Genomic DNA, 23,702 nt, shown 5'->3' on the forward strand with positions numbered 1-23,702 from the left:
AGGACATAATAAAACAAATGAATGTATAAAAAAAATCATGTTTCCAGGTTTAAACAGAAACAGAAAAAGATTAAGCTATTGTATCAACATCCATATTTAGCTGTTTGATTATTTTTTTAACGTTTTTCTCTACATCCACCTTGTTATTGTTATATATAGATCGTTCGCTTTGTTCATCCAGGCTTTTCCATTCTCTTTCAGCTTTTTTTCCTGTTGCTGCTGATTATCTGTTTGGCATAAAAGCTTTGCCTTCCTTTTTTTTTCTTTTTTCTTTTGCTTCCTGCCAAACTGTAACAGCGTTTTGTTGGGCTTTTTCATATTGTCCGTGGAAGGATGAAAAAAAGTTTTCCATGGCAGCGGTCCAACAATATCCGCCCGTCAGAATGGTAAGCCGTAGGCGGTGTGTGGCAATGCTTTAATAGGAATTAAAAAGTTCACTGCAAACAAAACGCTACTTAATGCTTTCGTTCGTTAATCCTTAACGCTTGTTGTTGTTTATTCTCTCTTTTTTCTGGTGGTTTCCATAGAAATTTATACCGATTTTTGAATAAAAAAAATATAATGTACATTAATGTTCTTCATTTGTTTTCTTTTTCTTTTAATTAACATTAATTTCAAATTCTTGATTAATTTATTAAAAATATAATACTAAAATATGCGCTTATGGACATATTAAAAATATTGTACAGTCTAAAGCACACAATAGCTTAATTCCTTAAGTTTGTTCCCATCTTTCATCGTTCACTACGCTACATATTTCATGTCAAACCGTAAACTTAACCCCTTTTGCCCTTAACTGAAACCGGGAAACTAAATCAATCCACCCCGGGTTTTTAAACCCACCCATCGGTTCGGTACGCCACTCGGCACACGGTAGCCATTTTCCCAGCCATCGTATTTCCCACCGGACCGGATAGCACACCATAATTAATACTCTCACTTTTTCCATCCGATCATGGGTATCCCCGGGCCAGTAGCGTAAGTAACCGGGCAAGTCAATATTTCAACACGGTTGCGAAATTGACGGTAGTAATTTAATAATAAAAAAGGTTAAATTTTAACTGCCAAAGCATGACCATTCTAAAGCAAACCCAATTGTACCGAACTCCACCATCCCCCGCAAGAGCACAGCTGCCCCCCCGGAAAGGTTCGTTCACGTTGGGCTGCCTGTTTTTATGTTGTTTCTTCACCCACTCGGGTTCGCAATTTGCTGAGCCTGAGGGAATCGTTTTTTTTTTTTGTATTGAATAATTAATTTCCCCTCAAAGGGCTAACTGGACGAACCAGAAGGAAACGATTAATGGCGGCGCGTTTTCGCTTCAATGGATCCGGACGCTTTGTATCACCTGTGTGGGCCTAAGTATGGTTTCGCGACAAAATGGTGCATTCGAGTCATTGCCGGTCGGGCAAGTGATTTTCAATAATTAATTAAGTAATTATTCTTTTCTAAAACCGATCCTACCACATTAACCACGTGATCCTTAGCGGACAAAGAAAAAAAAAACGAGGGTGGTTGATGTGGACGTGGAATTTCCTTAAGGCCACTTTGCAGCAAAAAAAAATATATTTTTTTCCTCAAAGAAGCAGCTAAACACAGCGCAAATAGTGCAAATGCAGGCAAAAGGTTAAAGAAATAAAGGGGGGAAAATAAATCCCAAAACGTTAACTTACCTTGATCACGCGCATCGATTACGTGGCTCTCGTGATGGGGGTGGTTCGTGTGTTCGAACTGTGGGCTTTTGGGTGGTTTCGAAATTAAAATACGCACGCAGGAGGTACGCAGGAAAAGAAAGAACACCCTCCCCCGGTAACACTACGCGTCAACGTTGTTGTTAGTTTGGTGCAGAACGTAATTTATTTATTACCGAACGTGGCACAGCTTAGAAGCATTTAGTGCCGCTGGTTGCGCACTCATTATTCACCGAAATTTACACTCGCGTCAAAGTTTGCTGGCTTTTCTTTTTTTTTGCTTTTCACTCCAGCTATTTTCACAACCAACCTGCAGGTCCTTCACGGTCACCGTATTTGGGGGTGAGGTTCCGTTTTATTATTTTTTTTTTTTGGTACTCCCTATTTTGGGCCACCTCACCTCCTGACGTATTTCCAGCGTCAGTGTGACCTGCCTCCCTTGGTGGTAATCGAAAAGTTACACGTCCTGAAAAGTGGAAAGTAAATGAAAACTTCGTTAATATACTTCTTTACATTTTGTTTCGGAGTTTTAGAGGGGTTTTTTTATTTTTGGTTCTGGTGCGAAACCTTCATTTCGTTTCATTTCATTAGTAAAGCGAATGAAAAAACAACATTTTCCTCTTCTCTATTACGGCTACCCTCACGTACACCCCGGTGGTTTCGAGGGCAGGGAGTGGTAAAAACGAATGAAGTACGACAGCCGGCTGCAAATGAATGCGCTTGGGCTGCGGAACGCAACGAAAAGATTAAGGGAGAAAAAAACCTCTTTCCTTCCTTCAGGAACCGATTTTTCACCAAAGGTAAATCCAGCAAAAGCCCATGAAGCAAGTGGTTCATTCATGGTTCCGCAGCACAAAATTGATGGAATTTCACATCCGAAATTTCCCCGCGGTTTGGCGATATTCGTTGTACTGCTGAAGTAAGTTGGCCGGGAAAATAAAGCTTCTCGAGAGGTTTTTTTTCGGTAAAATGGTAAATAGTTCACACAGCAGATGGTAAAAATGTTCCGAATCGTTCATACACATTACACAACATCGGTAATGAGACTTTCGTTTGCCTATTTTCAATTGCAATTGGATCGGTTCAGGGTTTTAACGATGAGTTTTTTTTTTTCGTTTGAAAATGGTAAGCAAATGAGTTTGTTGCTTCTTGTGCAGCCCATCGTGCACTGGAGGTTCGAAAAGCAGTGGCAAAAAGTATTGCTAATTGGATTTTCCTTCCACCAGGTCGAGGGAAAATTTATCACTTGTCAGTATTTTCTGTGCTTTTTTTATTACATCGAAGAAACACTTTACGACCAAGAATTTACTGTGGAAGGATAATCGGTATTTAACGAAGGCAACTCATGGCTAAACGTGGGATTATCCTGTGCAAAGTGAACGAACAAATCGAACGTGTGCAATATCACACGACTGTACACTAATCCTAAAAGCTAAACTAATTTCCGTCTTCGAATCGTAAAGTTTGCCTTTTTTTGTTAGCTTACATGAAATGTTAGCTTGTATGAAATGGAAAATTAAATGCGTTTACAATCACAATTACCATTTTTATCATACAGCATTTACAATCACAAATATTTGCTGTGATTAATTAATTTTAAAAATTGATTAGGAAAAAGAAAAATCATCACGTCCGAGCTCCACACATCAACAACTTTTGTAGTATTATTTTTTAATATAATAAGTAATATTAATAATATTCTTTTTACATTTTTAGATTATTTTTTTAAACGTAAATAACTGACTAAAAAGTCTTGTTTAATGATGTTAAGGGTTTCACAGTTTTTACATTTTTATTTTCGCTTGAACTTCTCAAAACCTTTTCCACCTTTGTTTTATAGTTTTGGTTCCTGTTTTTAAACATTTTTAAACCACTGGTGGGTTCTACCCCCTTTCCCCAAAATGAACGCCATTCGCGTAAAACTCTTTTCACTTTCGTCTGCAAAATCATTAAGCACAACCGGTTACGAACCAGCAGCAATAAGTTCATGCTATTTTCGCTACTCCGGTTTGCCATTTTTCCGAAAGTCACCAACAAATAGAACCTAGAAAGAAGAAGGAAGAGTGAGGGAGGGGGAGGGTGGGAAATGTCGAAAACAAATTGCACAACGAACTAAAGTAATAACTGTGCTCTTGAACTTTTTCAAATGATTTCCACTCGCACCGGAACGTCTCTAGCACCCCCGTTGGACGCGTATTGGCAGTGAAATGAGAAGCGCGAACCAGACTACAGTCAAAACTTTGCAACTCTCAAACTGTGTACTAACTCGTACTCTGCAAAAAAAAACTAATAATAATGATACACCGCTACCGTGTCGTTTGGTTCCATTTCATGTTGAAAATGAAAAAGAGAGGGTTGCAAAAGAAAAACAGCAACAACCATATATACGCCAACCCCAAAATGCAACCCCCCCTACGGGGGCAATTGTGGGAATGGTGGCTGATATGGGAAATTGGTTTTAATTTTTCATCACACTGATAATAATAACAATTATTACGCTCATGATTGTACCCGAAACCAAACCTGGCTGCTTATGGTTATACCGTGCTCACCGTGTGGTAAATTTATTATACACCGTTCCCTCATCACTTAAAAACCCATCACGACCGACCAGGGACAAGGGTATAAAATGTGTTTTTTTTTATTTAACTTTATTTTCCTTCCCTCTCAACCTTTCCAACTGGTTGGGGAAAGAAAAGAAAACCAAGCAAAAAAAAAGGGAAAAAATTGCAGCCCCGGGATAAAAGGTTTTCATTAAATATTCATCAATGTGGACGTACGGCTTTTTTTGCAGCACCATCATTTTAGCTACCTCTCTGTGGGAGTTTTGTAACTTGTTTTCTTTTTGACTTGTATAAGAAAATTAAATTAAAATGCTTCCAAAACAAAATAGCAGAAGACACACATTCTTTCACTTAATTTCGTTGCTTAATCATGCATAGAAAAGTAGAAACTACTGTTTGAACTAGCAATAAGTCCATCACGGACACTTCAGACATTTAGGCCGCTTCCAAAATTTGACCCAATCATTCGTTCGTGTTCGCAAACACATATAAACGCATCCGCAAACAACACACACAAACACTAGAGGCACGCGTAAAGTGGTCTGTTGTTTCGTTCCAAAAACTCACCCCAGCCGGGCCTATTGTACATGACAACAAAACAAATCTGATCACTTATCTTAACTGGCTAATTACTGACGTCGTTTAGATTAGCGGCCGCCAAACCGACCAACCATATCGTTACCACCGATCGAACTCGGGAAGAATATTTGGGCATGTACAATAGTGCTTGTTCGCCTTTTTTTCCCTCCCATCCCGATGAAGCTCGATGTGGAGCAACTTGGGCGAGGTGGAGCAAGAAAAATATCTTTAATTAGCCAAACCCACACCAACGTGGCGGGGTGTGCTGCTCCTGACCCTTCTGCCAAAAAACCAAACAAGGGCAAAAGTAAATATCAATTTATCTGCTAATGGACATCGCTTAATCAATTACAGTCCAGTGTGTTTTCCAGCGGTACCACAGCCCACGGTGTGGCCGGCAAAGATTTCGTTGAGGTTAGTTTTAGTTTTTGCTTTTTGCGAATGTTTTTCCCCTTCTTTTTCTTCTTTTGCTCTCTATCATTTTACTTATTTCTGCCAATTTATCGTACCGGCGGTTCCTAAATTTAACTAACAGCGACACAAATGGAGGAGTTTTGTTGTGTCTGTAACTTGGGGATTTTCTTCTTTTTACCACTACTCTGCTCTGCTCACTGATGTCTCCCATTAAAGCGCACCGAACACTTGGAGGAAGAGAAAGAGAGATTAAGCCACCGTTTTGGGAAGCGACTGCTATAGGCACACTCACTTCACTTTCGGTTCTGCATTAAACGAAGCTCACCAGCTACCAAAGGACGAAAGTAGTGTGCGGCGGGCAAAAGGATATGACTTTATCCGAGCGATGCTTAACGATGATGATGATGGCGATCATTTATTCCGTTGATTTGCACCAATCAATAAAGCCCCACTTTTCGTAACCGGCGTGGCTGTGGTAGGTTTCTTGCTGTGAAGCATTGGATGTTTCGTACGTTTTTTTTTATGTTGTTGAGTGCTTGTACGTATCGTAACCCATGTCCATTCGACCCGTTTTTCCCGCTGTGAGGGCTAGTAGCTGTAGTTCCTTTTTTTTCTAAAGGGATGATTTTTTTGCCCTTCAACCCCGTAAGAAAAGTTTACCTCATTTCGTTCGCTAGAAATCCAACCCCCGAGGGCCGATTGTAATAGGTTCACCGGTATCGAGGTTTGCTTACGTACCATGATCACGGTTGTACGATTGATTGAACCGTTTCGAAAATGGCTTACAGCTGCAATTTTCATCGCACTCGTTTGCATTTTTCATGACCAAAACGGAAGTCAAGCGGGAGCGACCATTTTCCCCTGTTCGGACACTGGTTGCTTTCAAGGTTTTCAAGGTTTTTTTCTCTTATTGTTTGCTTCTAGGTAAACGAAACTGGTTACTGGACGGCAAAAAGGACGAAAATAAGGTGTGTGGCCGGTGGGGTGAATAAAAAAAACAACGACACCCCACTAACCCTTCGGCAGTGTAGACTATTTCGTGGAAAGCTAAAACATGTTGTCTGCAAATGGGTTTAATTTGGTTTTTCTAGTGCTTACTTAGAACGTAAATACATGTGAGTTGAGTATTTTTTTACAGGGAAGGGCTTACAAAGACATATAACGCACAAATCGTGAATATGTATGAACGCATTAAATAATGAATTCTTCTTTGATTGTGCTCGACATGTTTCGAACATCGAGCAACGACAAACGATTTTGTGTGAAATGATTTCATATTTTATTTTCTTTATCTATATTTTGAAGTTGAAAAAAATTAAACTTTAATTAAATATTTCAATCCAATTCAGATATAAAAATCCGTAAGACAAAGCTGCTCCTTTGGAAATTGACAAAATTATGCTCTGAAGAAGGGAACTGTGGAAAGTTCAATAATCTAAGTAATAAATAATAAGACAATTACTTAGACTATATTTATTTATTTATAATTAATTATTACGGATTTGGCCGTATTGTCAGCCTCTGAAGCTACTTAGACTATATACTCGTGGATTATAGTCATTATAAGTTCTTTTAGAAAGTCAAGATTGGCATACTCCAGACAAATATTCTACCAAAACTTTTAAAAATCGTCTCAAACACTGGTATTAACTCTCTAAAAAGGAGAACCAAGACCTACAACTCGACTTATACAGCTCTTATCGGCCAGGATGTCTTCCAAACGATTTAAAAATTAATCAACAACGTAATGCGATTTTGATGCAGTTGTTCTAATCTAAAAAAATCACTTATAATTAAAAAGAACACGTACAATAATATGAACAAAATGTGGGAAAATAAATAAAACAATAAAATGACAACTACACAGACATACCATTACTATTATTTAGAACAGAAAAGTAAAGAATACAACACAAATCCAAAAAAGAATCTAATAAAAATAAAATTTGAAAAATAGTGTATAGTGAAAAAAAGGAATAGAAGAACTTTTTAATTTCTATAATAACTGGGAAGAGGAAAAACAGTAAAGAACTAACAGAACAGTAAAATTCTAAAATCTTTATATTTAAAAATAATTTAAAAGAAGTTTTGTCATCTTAATGTAACACATTCGCTCCTACTACCTTCTCTCCTTGGTTCACTTCGGACACATCACAAAGTGCCTAATTTTGGCCATCAATTTCCCTGTTTGCTGGTTTCCTCATCCTTTACCTCACAACGGATCCAATTTTTTTTTATATTACCACCAAGGTAAGGATGTCAAACGGGGCTCGTTAGATTGATGATGTGTCAAAAAGTGGAAAATTCCCATTAAAAAAAAGGTGCTAACAAAAAAAAACGCTCCTATCATCACCGCCATCATCGATGGAAGCTTCCAATACACCAAGGATGTGGGCAATATTTTTTAAAAAGGAAAAATTTGTTACAAAATCACCACCACCCTTCGCTCTCTGGTTTTCCTTCTCCATCACACCCCAAATGTCTTCTGCGTTGGTGGGGAAAAATAATGCGAACACAAAAGAAAAACTCATTCGACCACTTTATGCTGCCGGTTTGTGTTTTTGTTCCCATTTTGTGCCTTAGCTTTTGTATCGAAAGGAATGACGAGTCACTTTGGAAAATTTATCTAAATCGCTAGGAAATAGCTAGGAACGGCACAGTTGGCGATAGTAAAATAGTGGCAGGTTTGGTTGAGAAAAGCACCACTCACACACACACAAAGTAAAACAGTGAACTAAAAGTGACTCCCCAAACAAACGGCTAGACGTCCAATTGGAACAATGTTAAGATGGTGGAAAATGGAACAAATGGTACAAATGGATGACATGCAGGAAAAAGAGAACAACCACGTAAGTAAGCGTCACGAACAGGAAACGAACGTAGCTAATCGGAAATGGTGACTATTTTTGGTATCCTTCAAGAAGGAGAACCAAGAATTCTTTTATCAAAACTTTTATCGCAAATTGCAGCTTAATTTTGCTCTTATTGGACATTTGAAAAACTACAACTTTATCTCCTCTTTGTGAAAGTTTCAAAAGTAGAAATTATAATGCATTAAATTTAAAGAAGAAAATAAAAATCTCCTAATTGATTTGAATGTTAGCTTCGAATGAAGTTCTAAAGAGCAGATCCAAGGGTCCCATATAATCCATGTCTCGTTTGGGTGCACGGGTGTGATAAACAGAATACATTACTTCCTTCATTGGTACAGATTTAATGTACACCGCACACACCCAGACCCGTATCCGTTTGTTTCACACTCACTTTTCGAGCTGTCGTGCGGATATCCTACCAATTTCCCGGGTCCTTTTTCACGCAATGAGCTTGTGGGAAATTTGCCTTCCTCGAGAAACAAATCCCACCCAAAAAAACGCAGTCAACCCAACTGCTGATGGAGTCCTCGTAACGGCGTTACGTCCATTAAATCGATGGTTTTGCCACCCTGCAGCAGTGTGGGTGTAAAGCAAAAGCGGGCATTAGTGATAGTACCCATGGCACGGGTGCAAGAATCGCATTATATTGACGATTATGTTGAGTCATTATTATCAATTTCCAAAGCGATTACGATTATGATCTTTCTTCTTCGATTTTTTGGCTCGGCCAGTTTGCCATTTGCCTCTCACTTCCCTCTCTTCCCTCCTTTGCGCCTGCCTTCCCTTCGAGTCGGAAACGATTGTGCCTTCCGCCGAGAAGCTCATCAGCGGTCCCATCATGATGCTGCCAAAAATGGGTGACGCTGTATGGAGGAGCGACTCCGTCCACCGGATGCCATAACCAGCGGAAGCTTGCGTGTGAAAAATGTTTCGATCGTCCATCGGTTCGGATGTCGATTGGCCCGTTTCGGTCCCGTCGGAAGTGTGAAAATGTATTGTCATGAGCCAGTCATTTTCCCGATGGCTTTCCTTTTCGCCGCTAATGGGCCTTTTTTGGTGGAAAAGCTTACGGGTACGGACAGCTTACTGCTGATCGCACCAAATGAAGAGGTTAAAAACCGCAAGCTCCCGAATCTTCGCTCCATTTTGTCCCGGCCAAGTGGTTGAAGGACTCTTTGACAGTTCGTTTAGCGTGACAAATTCTGTAATCGAAAAAATTGACCGCGTTTCCGTGGTAATCGGGGTGGCATGAAGGTGAATGACGATGATGATGGGAATCGTTTGCGGTGAGGCAAAACAATCATAAATAATGGACTGTTGGCTTTGCGATGAGACAGTTCGATTTGTGGTGACAATGGATCAAGCTCAAGCTAAACTATTTTCTTTTTGGTGGTAATGAAGGAATTACGAGGTGATAATGTTGTCCAACATCATTAGCGTGGGTAAAGGAAGATGGAGTCATGAATTTACGGTAACTATCAAAGAAACTAACATGAGTAGGACTTTTGACAGTACAAATAAGTAAACTATCTCTCTAAAAATATATTATATGTCAATACGCATAAAATAAACTGAAGCTTGTCAAATCATTGTGATAAACTCATCTAACTTCGCTAGAAATGATGTGCGGAGTAATATCACTTACATTTCTCTTGTGTTCCACAAAATTTAATTCAGTAATTATCAATAATTTCAAATCGCTTCAAAACGCCGTTTGCCGTTTGGACAACTCCCTGTTTGATAGTCAACACCTCACTGAGAGAAGATGTGGCATCCCATCCATAGTATATTTCTTAGCATTTTTGTGCGAAGTATTAAAATATAACAAAAAAACTTGGGATACTTCTGGAAAAGGTGTAGGTGCAAGCATTTCAATCCTTTGAGGTCTGATAAATAAATCTGATTTATTAATACTCAAATTCTGGAAATTCAAATTTTGTTGTTTATAGAAGTGTAATTCTCTCTTATGAAAAGAGCTCTTGACTAAAGGAGGTGTTATTAAAGAAAGATCTTTTCCAAAAATTAAAGAATTTCTTGGTAACTTTTAACAGATATGCATATCTCATTAGCAGACCTGAATATTCCAGTATTCCATCTCATTACAGTTATTCCTTACATCCCAAATTTCGCTACACTCTCAGTCATTTTTGCATTTATCCACATACTGTCTAGAATTCAATGCAAGAACGTCCCAGAACTCTATAACACATTCGGCCATCAGAAAGAATATTTGATTCATTGTCTTTTGCTAATTTTTGGTTTTAGGCATATCTTGTAAGATTTACCAGGCCGTTTAGACATACATTTAAAAAATGTCTTAAATTCATTCAGTTAAGGATGGAAAGATGATGACATAACTTAACTATCAACGAAATCATGAACAACTTAAACGATTTTTTATTTAATTTTTTAATTATACTTATTTTCATGTCTTCATGTAGAAGGGCCTGACAGTATTGCTTTTTTATTATATTTTAATGCTTTACAAATAGAGTCTAGGATTTGAAGTAAAATTCGATTATCTTGTTCAATAATATTCAATTCTGTTTCAAATAAACAGTACTGAAATCAAACTGCAAAACATGTTTATTATTACTTCAAAACGTTCAAATTACATCCGACTCGAGTCTTCAACACAGCTGACTCTGTTGAAATAATGCAATGAGGGAAAAACATTACTTTTCTACGCTTTCTTATTACAGCTACACTAACTTCCGATTTCCGGCTGAATAAAACGAAGTTACACTTTTCGTTTTGTTACAAACCGATTTTCCTTGACTTGACCAAAAACAATACCCATCCTGTATCATTCTTCTTGCGCACCACAAATTCGCTTCGGGCGCTATTCTGGCGATCCATGCTTCCTTCCTTCAATTTGTCGTAATTTCCTTCCATTCATATGAAAACTCTCTCTTGCTCACGGACACAGCGCGTGTTCGAAAAAAAAATAGATCTACTAGTGAAGGCAAATATTGAAACACTTTTCCCTCTTCATTGATTGTTTTCCACGTGCATCTTTTTCTTCATCTTTGTTTTTTCATCTCGTTCAAGGCGAGCACGAAGCGACGAAGATGTCAACGTTTTTGACAAGGGTCGGCCATCCGGATGTCAGCTTTCGCGCCTATAAATATCGATCTGTCGGGCAGTTGGTAGTAACGCACCACTGTTACAGTGACAGCTACGTTTATAAAGTACTATTGGTTACTTACATTTTATACATAGCTAAAGCAAACACAAATCGATTTAAGGATGGCGTTGGGAATGGTTACAGTCAACAGCATAACTAAAACGATCTTGAGCAAACCGGCCCCATTCTGACAATCGGTTAAAGGCACATCCGGTTGTAAAGCGAGGAACATAACATTTCTCAAAGCGATTAGATGATTCGATTGCTGAGAGATTATCCTCAACACGGCCCGATAGCGTACGTCAGTTCCACCATGTCTCGAGTATGATTTCATGCCCAAGCACAGGAAAGACGTTTTACGGCTGAACAAAGCAAAACTGGTCCCGAATGACCGAACGATGGTGCTAGCCGGTCCGATTAAACCACGTTTATCGCTTCTCGAGTATGGGGAAACGATGCAATTTCTTACCAATCAAACCATCGGTACGTACACATCATCGGGACGCATCAACCTTTGTCTATCATGATTTGTGTATGCGATTGTGATCAACATCAGGGCGATGGAGATCAACAGTGTACGAGCAAATGGTAAAATTGTTGCAAATCCTCTTTCCAAGTCCCAAGAGCTGGGCCCGTGATGCAATAAACGCTGCATCCATTATGCGCCTCATGTCGGCAGCAAACCGGCTCAAAACCCGGAGACGGTTCGATTGACCCCACCAAACCCTACGCGCGATGCATTCTTCGAGACTTTACCCGAATGCTTCGATGTACCTAACTACTCCTCAATCTCGACCAACCGGGCTCGGAGAAGAGGTAAAATGTGCTTCGAGAATAGCATTAACAACCTTTTTCTTCCGCAGTTGTGAACATTCCACACCACACGGTACGCGACGCGAGATCATAAATCATACAGGGATCTCACCTCACCCATTGGCGAGAAGGGTTGCGTGTGCGACTTCGCCCCGTACGGTGCAGGATCGATCAAAACATAGCGAACACTCAGTGCAGGATGCGGAATTGCATTTACGACCGAGCGAGCATACTCGGTGAGGCAAGTTATTAACTGCCGATGCCGTCAGCCCCCGGGAACTATACTCAATTGTATTACGGGCGTCAATCAAAATCGCCTGATGGATGTGCTGTTTCGAACATAGCGCCAGCATTTGCCGGGGTGCAAGTGCCAATCGGTAGTGGAGGTGGAGGTGGTGGTAAGTCACGTTTGTAGTTCATTGAGTTTCAAGAGTTTCCTTTTTTAAGGTAGAAAACATGACTAGGTTGGGTGGGATGCTTTTAACTACCAGTGCAAAGTTCAGAGTAGAATGATCGATGAGTCCGTTTGGCACAGATTCGAAAGAGTGCAAGGAAGTTTCTTAATACAATTTTAATAGTGCGTTCGTCTACAAAGAGATTGAAACTGTTTTCTCTCGCTTAAATCTTCTTAATCCATTTTATAGACGGATAATTTGGATTCAAACACTAAGTCTGACGTAAAAGTCATCTTGGAATGCAACAAACCTTTTTTACAGGCATGTTTCAAACCACCAGAGTTTTAAAATGATTGATACTTCGATGGAAGAAATGCTATTCGATGTCAGAAAAATATTGTGCAAAAGAACTTGCGAGATTGTTCAAAAGAAATAACCACACAGAAATTTCCTCTCTGAGATTAATTACTAACCTTAAACGATGCGCTGTAAATATCTTCGACAATCACGTTCAGTAAAACGAGAACGCTCGGAAGTGATAGCTTTAAGATTTCTGTTGCATGGGTCCTGAAAAGAAAAAGAAAATAGAATTGTATAAAAAGTGTTCACAGACAATTACGTCACAAACAATTAAATAAAATCTCAATAAAAATAAATTATAGATGACTTGTGAAGTTATGGAAGAAATTGGATAGCATTAGAACATCAAAACTGTGGAACAATGTGTTCAGACATTGAACTTAACGCTGGCAAATTTGAGCAAGCCAAAAGACAATAATTTTATGTAGGCTAAACTGAAGTCTTTTATAGGAGATCTCCCTACATCCTTGAAGATCTGCCTCAAAGTTTTATAGATAATTTTAAATAGAAATTCATTTTAAGTTATTCGATTGGAATTGGAATTGTAATTGGAAAATATGGGAAGCATTTTCAGTCTAAACCCCAGATCAATAGAACACCTTCATCTGCAACAACTTCCAAATCAACGTTAACTCAGCACTACATAAGTCAAATTTTTGCCTCTGCTCAATGGCATCCAAAGTGCGTCCATTAAAATATGATTGAAGCTCATTCTAATTACTGCAACCGAATACCTATTTTTCACCTACACAAAGTGATGATAATAATTGAAATTCCTTCCCTTACAACCCTTTCAACTTAGTTCTTTCACATAGTTTCAGCATGTCAACCCCCTACTGCTACCAAATTCCTTCCCCAAAGCGTTCCATTCCAGAAGATTAATATTGATTGATAAGCGACAATCGGATGCTTTTGTCCTTTGATGTTCGGCATCCATCCAAAAACATGCCCCGTTCCAAAACTATCAAAACATTACTCCGATTCAACCCCCCGAACATCCCCAAATGCCTTAAGCTTATCGGGCCGCTCTGTCAAAACATAAATGCACAACGGTTTGCCCAGTTTTGACAAATGCTGATGTACACGAAAATCCCCTAAGTAATCCCACACGATGAGTTGGTTGCTGCACCCCAAAAAAAAACACGGCCCAGCACGGATTAAACTCTTGCCTCGGGCGGTATTCTCTCATCCCATGGCGCTCGTGATAATGAATACCCGTATCAATAATTTAATCCCTCTTGAAGAGTCTGATCATTTTGCCGAGCGCCAAGAAACACGTTGGTGGATGGATTCTCGATTAAATGTAAGAAAATACACAGAGAGAGGGAGAGAGAAATGGAAAATATTCTGTGAAGGTGAGGCTAATGGAGAAGGAAAGGTGTGAAGCTATCAGTAAAAACTTGAACACGATACAGATCTTTCCGGACAGCATCAAGTTTTCAAATCGTGCCACAAAAACCCTTCCGGATCGATCGTCAGATAGGAGAGATGAGAGATGGAAGGGAGTAAAAAAACGCTCTAGACCACGACCGATCCGTCTGTGGTGGTGGTTGTAGTTCATTTATTTAACCCACCAAAGTTGCAACAAACGTCCCCACGTTTGTCTTCCGCCTCGGCGGGTTTTAAAGGGCCCACCATGGTGAGCCACGTACAAGCGAATGGGTTTTCGTGTCTATAGTCTTCGAATGGTTGTGTTTATTCTATTTCATTCTCACCCCTTTTTTGCCCAGTGCCGTTTCGCGAAACTAACCAATGAAAAATCTATTTTCCAACCCTAACAACCATCGTTACCGGGACCGGGCTCGAGTCCAGTAAATGCAGCCCTGTGTTGCACACCATCGATGCATCTCGTCCTCTACTGCGGGGCCGGATAAAGGTCTTTAATAAAACATAAAACGAGGAAAGATAGCATAATTTATAGCGGGGAATTTATCTTTCGATTTTCTTGCTCATCGTTTTGTTCTTCCCCATGTTTCTGTGTCGCTTCATCTCTCTGTTTGGTAGATCGATCGTAGTTGTGTGTCTTTCTGTTCTTTTTTTGTGTTAGGTTTTCATTTTTATCACGCCAAGTCCATCACTCCTAGGACTAGGGTATGCGATCCACTCCTCTATCGACCACGTATAAAATCCGTCCATCGTTTCATGCAATTCCTCGAATGAACATTTTTCGCTTGTTTTTATTTAACTAAAGCTCATCTATTTCATCCCTTTTTTTGCTGCACTATTTCTAAAAAAACCCTTTCCTTGTGAAGCACGGTTCGCTCACTGTTCGTTCTATCCACTGTTGCATGCGGCAATCGCCGGGAAACTTCGTAATCGTCACATCTCGCTTCTATCAAGACCCCGCAACAAGGGCTATACAGTGAAGTGGCTGAATATGGGATCAAATTGAAATCATCCGGCAATCCGGCAAAAGCCTCCCTCAAACAAACGAAAAAAAAGCCGAGGTTTAATGGGTCCAAAACCTCAAAATCCACTCGCTTCAACAGGAGAAACAACAGCCTTTGAAATTTATCGAAGCAACATAGATCCATTAGTGCGGTCGGGAATGTTGCATTTGTCGTGTGCAAAACAAAAACACTCACTCTCGTTCTCTCTCTCTTAACAACCTCAGACACAGAAGAAAAAAATGGCCACTACATATGCATGCTGTGAATCCCATCCCGAAGCACGAATTGTTTTTGGTTTTCTATTTGTTCTGTGCTCTTGCGTTGAAACCGATGCTGAAAAGCCTCAAATTCGGTAAGTGACACACGTTGCGAACAGTGATGATGGCTTTTATATGCTTCGGTTTTCCCTTTTAGCACACACACACACACTGGCGGGCCCGAAAAGTTATAATCGTAAAACGGAACGGCCAGACCAAGGTAAAGTGATGCTGTGCGGCAAAAAACCTCGGACGAACTTTAACCACCCAACAGGGACATCATTTAAAAGGGGCGGGTGCGACTTATCGGCACTCTGGGACAGGTGTGATTATTTTAAATTAAAAGTCTTTTAATAATATCGATGCGCTTTTGGGACGGGGCGAGTATGATAAGGCTTTTTTAAACAAAAGCAGTAAAAACATAAGACCTACTTGTGACAAATATAATAAATTTTCTAAACAGCAAAAAAGTGTAAAAAAATAAATATTTTATTTCAATTGGTTTGATAGAAAATAGTTGATTTTTAAGCAAGAAAAGCACATAACATAAACAAAGAGAGCAAAAAGGAAACAACAATTCAATTTAAAAATAAATTCATTTAAATTTAAAAAAAGTACTGTAAAGACTATTAAACTAAACCTTAAAAATAGTATATTTTGTTCCTACCAGTATACATCGACATTAAGTGAATGTCTATAAGGCAGAATAAATTAGCAATACGGCCAGGTCGTTATTTATGAATAAAAAAAAGAATAAATAACATATTTTTTATCTATTTATCAATAGCTTACAATTAAATTCTTGTAATTAATTCTTGTAAAATGAAAATTAAATGAATTATATTATTATTTTTTATTGATATTAGTATTGATGTGATTTAACATTGTGAAGGCTTATTCGTTGGTTTACTGGAATTTACTATTTGTTTATTTTAAATAATAAATCCTGTGATAGTCAGAAACAATTTTAAAATCAACTTCCACGCTTAGCCAATGAAAATACCTCTCAAAGGCTTATCCCAACATTGAGGATTTGTTGATTAATTTTAAGAAAAAATATAAAAAGAAAACACAATTATTTCAAACAGATATTGTATGGTAATCTATTTTTAAAACAACCCATTAACATATAAATATTAAAAAAAAAACAAAGAAAGCAAAAATCATTCAACTTTACTGTAACACAATTCAATTTCCCCACCCAAAAGGCGCAAAGATTTCTATTTAAAATGCACTCATTAGCTTCATAAGATCATATTTACTATTTGTTTTCAGAAAATAAATATACTCAGGAATGCTTTCAAACATAGCTCACCCGAAAAAAAACATCGCCACCCAGCAGACTAAAGAATTTCTTTCAAGTATGTTGTAAAACATTATGTCACTCAGTTTCTTACAACAAATATACACATTTGAAGCAGCGCACACATAGCGATCTGTCTGCGTGTGATTCTTTTCTCATTTTTTTTTTCTTCGTCGTGTGTGTACTTTTCTTTTCTCTATTAAGATAGTCTGCTCAAAACATCGGTAATTTACGTGAAAGTGGATTACCCTTTCATACTGTCCTGTCCTGTCGAATCCATTCGACATCCCCGGCGGCTTTACGCATTTGGAGACACTCCTGCCGGAAAGTGAACTCTTACAAAACCCGCGTGTTATGTTTGGCATTCGGTATTTGAAGTTAAATAAACTACTATTCACACATCGGGTTTTTCGTGGCCGGATTTAAGAGCGCGAGCATGTGGGGTACGGGCAATAAAAACGCCTAATAAATGACCTTTCAGCTGGGGCACGCCATGTTTTACCGTGTTCGCGTTACGCAGCTGCAACGCTCGAGTTATTTGCGCTTACAATGCTCACACATACGCTTGAGACATACGCGGGCCTACAAACCCCACCGCCCCTAGCATAGAAATCCCCTTCCCCTCCGCCACGATATGTTGTTACCGTACGTACGATGGGGTGAGTTTTTAGGCCCAAAAATAGAGTACACCGTCGCACCAGATGGCAGATGGCAGTTTGGCTGGCTTGTCGATAAACGACCCCATCTTTCACGCACGGGTCTCTAGACCCATCCATTTAAGCCGCAGCGTCACAACAGACAGATCTTAAAATAAGCGAACTCGCTGACAGATATTCCACCCCACGAATCCCCATCCTGCCGTAAGCGATTGGCCCCATCGAGAGTAAGATCTCGCGGGCATTTTTTGTATTTTCGGAGGCGAATAAAACTATCATCATAGTGGCCAGTGTTCAATCCTACCGAAAATTAATCTATTAATTAATTGAACGTTCTGCCCTTTTTCAGGCTGCCAGGGCTTGTCAGCTGATAAAATGAAGCGAAGTGTTGCCTGCCTGCCAAAACACGGTACAAGCAAATGCTAGCCGAAATAAATGCATTTGTGGTAGTGATGGACGAGTCGACCCGAATCTAACGGATCGGAGCCATCCATAAACGACCCGTTCGGGTCGGACTAGTGTGGAAGTAGGTTCAGTAGGTCTACCAGGTGCAACGATTCCGATAGGTGCTACCAAAGTGGGTATAGATATCAGGTGGGCTTATCCCTAACGATTTGACAGCTGCGCTGTAGAAAAATGAATTAAAATTTGACGTTTATGGGTTCGATTTTTTGTCAATGTATGTGAGCGAATCCTTTGGAACGTGCTATGTGTGTGAGTGAAAATATATGTATCACAATCGAACCCACAAACTTCTAATTGGTTTTCAATATGTCTACCGCGTCAAAGCTATAAGCCCACCTAGTCTCTTTACCCACTTTGGGTGCTACCATAAGCAACTCCGATCCGTGGGTGCAACGAGTTCGGATCGGACTCGGGTCGAAATAGGTTAAGTAGGTTCAGTAGGTTCACTAGGTGCAACGATTCCGATAAGTGCAAGCTAACATAAGCGGCTCCGACCCACGGGTGCAGTGAGTTCGGGTCGGAACTACTAAACCTACTTATATTAACGGATCGGCCGAACTCGCTGCACCTGCGGGTCGGAACCTATTCCGATCCGATCTGCTGCACCTGACTCCGGCCGAGCCATAAAATTAATCGTATGATCCATCACTAATTTACGGTGACATTAACTCGTACGTGTGGACATGTACATATTTTCGAAATTCCATTGCTCATAAAGGGGGAAAACAAAAGACTTGATCCTATGGCAAAGATTTATTTGAAACAAAAAAACGATGCATTTCTAGTTAGGATTTTGGCCCAGGTTTACCCCAACAATTGTTGGGAATATTAAATTATACAACTGAGATTAATCTCTCGTACGCACAAAAGAACTTTCAATACAGCATCATAATTCTTTTCATCTGCATTGGCTAATGGAACGAGATGTGTCATAATCAGAAGCTCAACGACGCACTCTCGAACATGCTATCATGTAGAGAAGAATGATGTACACCGGACCTTCCACTGCCCTTCAAATCCCAATTTCAATCATAAACTAGATCACCATCTCTACACCTACGCAATTTTCTACCCCATTTGTGTGGAACGCTCATTCATTCCGATTCAGAATCATTAGGAAAAATGTTCTCCCCTCAAATGCTTTTATTACTATCGGGGAGCGAATCATTGAACGGATAGGCCTACAACATCACCAACACCGGGAAACGACTATCGTACATGAAATGCACTGTTAGATTATGCTTTTTTCCTATTTTATCTATAACCCCCCGGACTTCTGGATCACTGCATCAAAACCCATTCTAAACACAGCATGGTAGCAGGTGTGTAGGTCCGGATCCAGCAGATAGGGAACCTATCGGATATTGGACATAAACAACGGATGCCTGGGTGATGATCCCTGTGGAGTTTAGGGTCTCACTCTACCCGGACACCTGCCGGACCAATGGGACCAAAACGGGGTGAGAGTGAAAGGTGATAAAATATGATAATGTTTGAATAAGATTACACACGAGTGGCTCACGTCACTAGCAGTCCCGCTGCAGTTCAAGTGGATCAGGTTAGTTTCCCGTTTTTAGACGAGACTCCTGGCTCGATTTCTAATCCCATCCGTGCGGAATGTCGAACGATAGCGTGTCGCACGCCAAGAGAACATGTGGTGAACAAAGCAACAACTAAAAACAAAAACAAGGTACATCAGCAAACAAGGAAAAAGCAAACTTGGAACCTGGAAGCGAAAAACGATTCCTCCAAAGGTACCAAAGGTACCAAAGGTCCGAGTGTTACGCTTGGGAAGAAAATGACCTCGCACACAACCAAGCTTATTAAGGTGAGGGGGGTCTCGAGGATAATCATAATAATGAATAAAATAATTTGATTTATGATGCGTGTAAAAGTGGTGCCCTTTCGGTCCGGGAGAGATGGATTGCGTACTAGGGGTCGGTGAATGTGCCGAGGCTGAAGGTGTACTGCCGACACACAGGGCGACGTAAAAACAAGACATCAGCGTAGAACGTAGAACGCAACCGAAGCCATAAGTTAGCGATAATGTTGTGTGACATCCCGACATGCCGAGGTCTTGACTGACTTTCGGACCGGACCGGCTGATTTCCTATCAGCCCCGTTCGCTGATGACCTAAGCACCATAGCATGAGATAGTTGGGCGCACGGGATGGGAAGAAGCAAGCCACAAAAGCAAGGAAGCAAGCCGATAGCCAAGCCGTTTAAATATTTATTATCATGTCCAAACGGGTACCGATAGTTATTACGATCTGCTTATGCTTGTGTCATTTATTTATGAGCGCTACGGGGATGGGTGTTTATGATGTCCATGTTTTCTGACCCGCAAATACATCATGCGTTTTGTGCGAAGCAAACGGGAGGAAAATCGTAGTTTCCACGTATGTATGATTGCTGAAGTAAAAAAGGGGTTTTATTTATCTCTTTTTTTTTGCTTTCTCCCCACCCTGTTTTGCCATATACTTATGCTTGCATTTATCTTCCGACTGGTTGGATGCTGTCCATCCATTTGCCTGCCTGGCAAATGGCTGGGATGTTTGTTCACTTTTCGACCGGCATGCACGTATCAACGAGGTAATAAAATGAGCCTCCGTTGAGCTCTCCTGCATTAGGTGATGTTTTGCCAAGCTTTATTTTGCTGATTGGTTTGGTTTTTGGCATGCAATAATAAACATTTTTATTTGCCTTTATTGAACCTGTTATTTATCCACTCGAGCATTTTTATTTTCATTCATCCTCAAACCACTCCATGTTGTGGCTTTTTGTGTGTTAAAGCAAAAATAGCATAGATAAAAAAGCTCTAAACACAACCCTCCCCGCTGCGTCAATAAACAAATCCGCAAAACATTAAGTAAGAATCAATTAAAGCAAGCTCGTAAATAGCTGTGGCGGCATATTTTTTTATGATCGATCGTTATCTATACATATGGTTGTTTCTTTATGGTTGTACCTCATCTGGGTTTTCTGGTGTGACACAAGGTGAAAGAAACATCCCTCTAATTATACCCAGGTACCCATCGGATATTAATAAATGTGGCCGACGCATGATGAACGAGTGAGAAACACCGTACGCGCCGTCAAGGCAAAGGTTTTATGTTAATTTGTCTATCAAGTGGTTTTTCGTGTTTCTCGTCGCTTGCCAACATTGAAATTGACGCCCTTTCTTTCTCGTTTGTTTCTGGCACACGAACCGGAGTTTATTGGCTTTGGCACAACCAGCAATAAGGAGCCCTGATCGTAAAGCCGACAATCACGAACTTTGCGAAAGTGCGTAATGATCGTATGGATGGTTTGCGAAACATGAAATAAAACTATTTTACTTAACCATTTCGAAAAGGGGTGGAATTGTGAGCTCGTTAAAGCAAATAAAATGGGAAGTAAAATTATTTTTTTCTCAGCAAAAAACGCGTACAAAGTGATAATGTTATTTTGATAAAGCAATCAATTAAAGATAACCACATAAAGGCTCTGAACAAAGTCATTTTTGTGATGGTTTTTAAAACTACCTTTTATACTAGATTTTGACTAATTTTATACGAAATTCATTTTCATTCAATTATATGTACAGCAAAATGAGTTAAAATATTTTAATTTAAAGTTTGTACAAACTTTGAAAAGTCTTTGACTAACCTAACAACAGATGTAAGAAAAGTGAATAAGCGATTTTTTTAATCGTCGAAATCACGGTCAAAATATTAATTTTTGATTTAAGGTCAACTATCAATTCATATAAATATTTAAAAAAATTAAAAGATCATTTCAAAAATAATTCTCTTCATTTCGATAATATCAAGACAACTCTGAGAATTTTGATAAAATGCAAAAAATAGAATTTATGTTCATGTTTACAGCATGTCTTCGCTTGAATAATTTTACAATCCTCAGTATTTTTCTCTCATGCAAAAAAAAAAATCAATTATTTTTTCATAATTTACACCGTTGTTGTAATAAACAATCCTTTGCTTTCAAATCAATTTTGGTGCTATAAATATTCTTCCCCACAAAATACCCAACCAAACTCAATAACTTTCTTGGTTGAAGGAAAGAAGGGACGAACGCACACGCGAGCAATCGGCCCAAGGATACTGCTGTGTGAGCATATTTTACGCAAAAGCGTCCATCGCTGATAAGACACGCCTGAAGCATGTTTAAATCATTACCGTTGTGCCGCACTCCCTCCCTCCCACCAGGTCCCATCCTGATAAGCATAATGTGTGCCTGGGCGAGGAAGTAATCTTGCCCGAAAATCACGGAAATCACTCGATTACATAATTGTAATATATGAACCTAATCATTAATCATACGCCGTGTCATCGTGGATGCACACAACGTACCATCCTCAGGCCGTGCATGAACCACATGAACAAAAACCGGGCTTACTAAAATGTGCTTTATCATTCCGGTCGGTAAGCAGAGATTAAATCTTCCTTCGCATCGGCCCTCGCCAAAACTGTGACCATCCTTAACGGCAGCGGCCAGCTGCAAACGGGTCTTTGTGTGTGACCTCGTGATTTGCTTCGCTTTCTCGTTCTTTGCTGGCCCGTGCTGGCTTGGTGCTAACATGGTACGGCATTTCTTTTCCATCGGGCCGCGATCGCGATCTTCATGATACAAGTAATGGTTTTGATGTCATCGCGAAACGCCCTTGCACTTGCATGAGTGATTTATTTGGCCGTTGGTACGCAAGCAGGTGGAAGTTGTTAAGGTTTCAAGCAAAAATACTTCACCCGAAGCGATGTAGAGGTACTTATGGTTTTGCGTGTGGGTGAAAAAATCAAATCCACACACCGAGTTCTATCGATATATTTGTTAGATCTCAACACGGTAGCAAAGCCCCCGTTCCCTTGTTGGACGTCCCTCACACTTTCAACGAGGAGCTGCATAATTCCTGGTCAAGATAAAAATCTTGGGCCACTGGCATGCGGCCCAAACAGTAATACACTCGTTCTCCCATCAGGTTCCGAAGTTCCGATGCGTACCGTGTAGGGAATAAATATTCTAATACCACCCAACGTTGTGTGGAACACGGGAAATCATCCCACCGACCGTCTAGCAATGCATCATCGTTATCTGATTTCGTTTTACAATATCAATGACCATTATGTCGAGGATTTGTATTCTTGGGTTTATCTCCTCTCCACCGACCAATTCCTCAAGATTTTTTTATTCCCTTTTATTGGTACAAAAGTGGTGTGAAGCAATCCCAAAAACAACTCTCCCATTCGCGTTTCAACCACACAAAGATTCAATAAGAATTTTGATAGTTGCGACATCTCCACTTTGGAGATTTTGGACCGCTTTTGGACCAATACTGAAAGACGAACGCATTCTAAGCAAAACGATGAGCAGTAGGATGAGTGGGTTGAGAGAAGAACACCGGACAACTTTTATTAAGGTCACGGTAACACACATCTGGAACAAACCTTAATGTTTCGTTTTATGATTTAATTTTATTAATATGACGCTCCTTTATCATTCCACTTCCACGAAACATTATTTATGAAATTATTTCAATGTTTCCTCAGCTCATGATTGCTCCGGAAAGGTCAACTTAGTCATCCAAGTGGTTGTGAAACCATCCGCTCTAGTCCTTGAAATGACTGTTAACAGCGGTATGTTACCTCCGGGGCTAAATCATTCTCTTGTCCGTTCCATTTTGCCAACCCCAAAACAAGCCCACGATTGCTTCCGTTATCAGGTCCACCTCCAAGGGGGCTGTATAGCCGGTATAATGGAATGTCGAACAATCGCCGGATCGTGAATGGTTTCGGGCGATCCCCAGCTATCGGATGGATTGCC

General features: G+C 39.8%; 1 protein-coding gene across 5 annotated transcripts in view; it reads right to left on the reverse strand.

The window, feature by feature from the left end:
* LOC125769770 (nyctalopin-like) overlaps positions 1 to 23,702 on the reverse strand; it is a 266,449-nt gene that overhangs the window by 72,743 nt on the left and 170,004 nt on the right. For all 5 annotated transcript variants that reach the window (XR_007419105.1, XM_049438623.1, XM_049438621.1 and 2 more), the window contains 2 exons: positions 12,928 to 13,021; positions 1,672 to 2,155 (listed from right to left, as the gene is read on the reverse strand). The gene's annotated coding sequence lies outside the window, so the exon portion shown is untranslated. The remainder of the gene's footprint in view (positions 1 to 1,671; positions 2,156 to 12,927; positions 13,022 to 23,702) is intronic.

This window comes from Anopheles funestus, chromosome 3RL (assembly GCF_943734845.2).
Source record: "Anopheles funestus chromosome 3RL, idAnoFuneDA-416_04, whole genome shotgun sequence".
Classification (NCBI taxonomy): Eukaryota; Metazoa; Arthropoda; class Insecta; order Diptera; family Culicidae; genus Anopheles; species Anopheles funestus.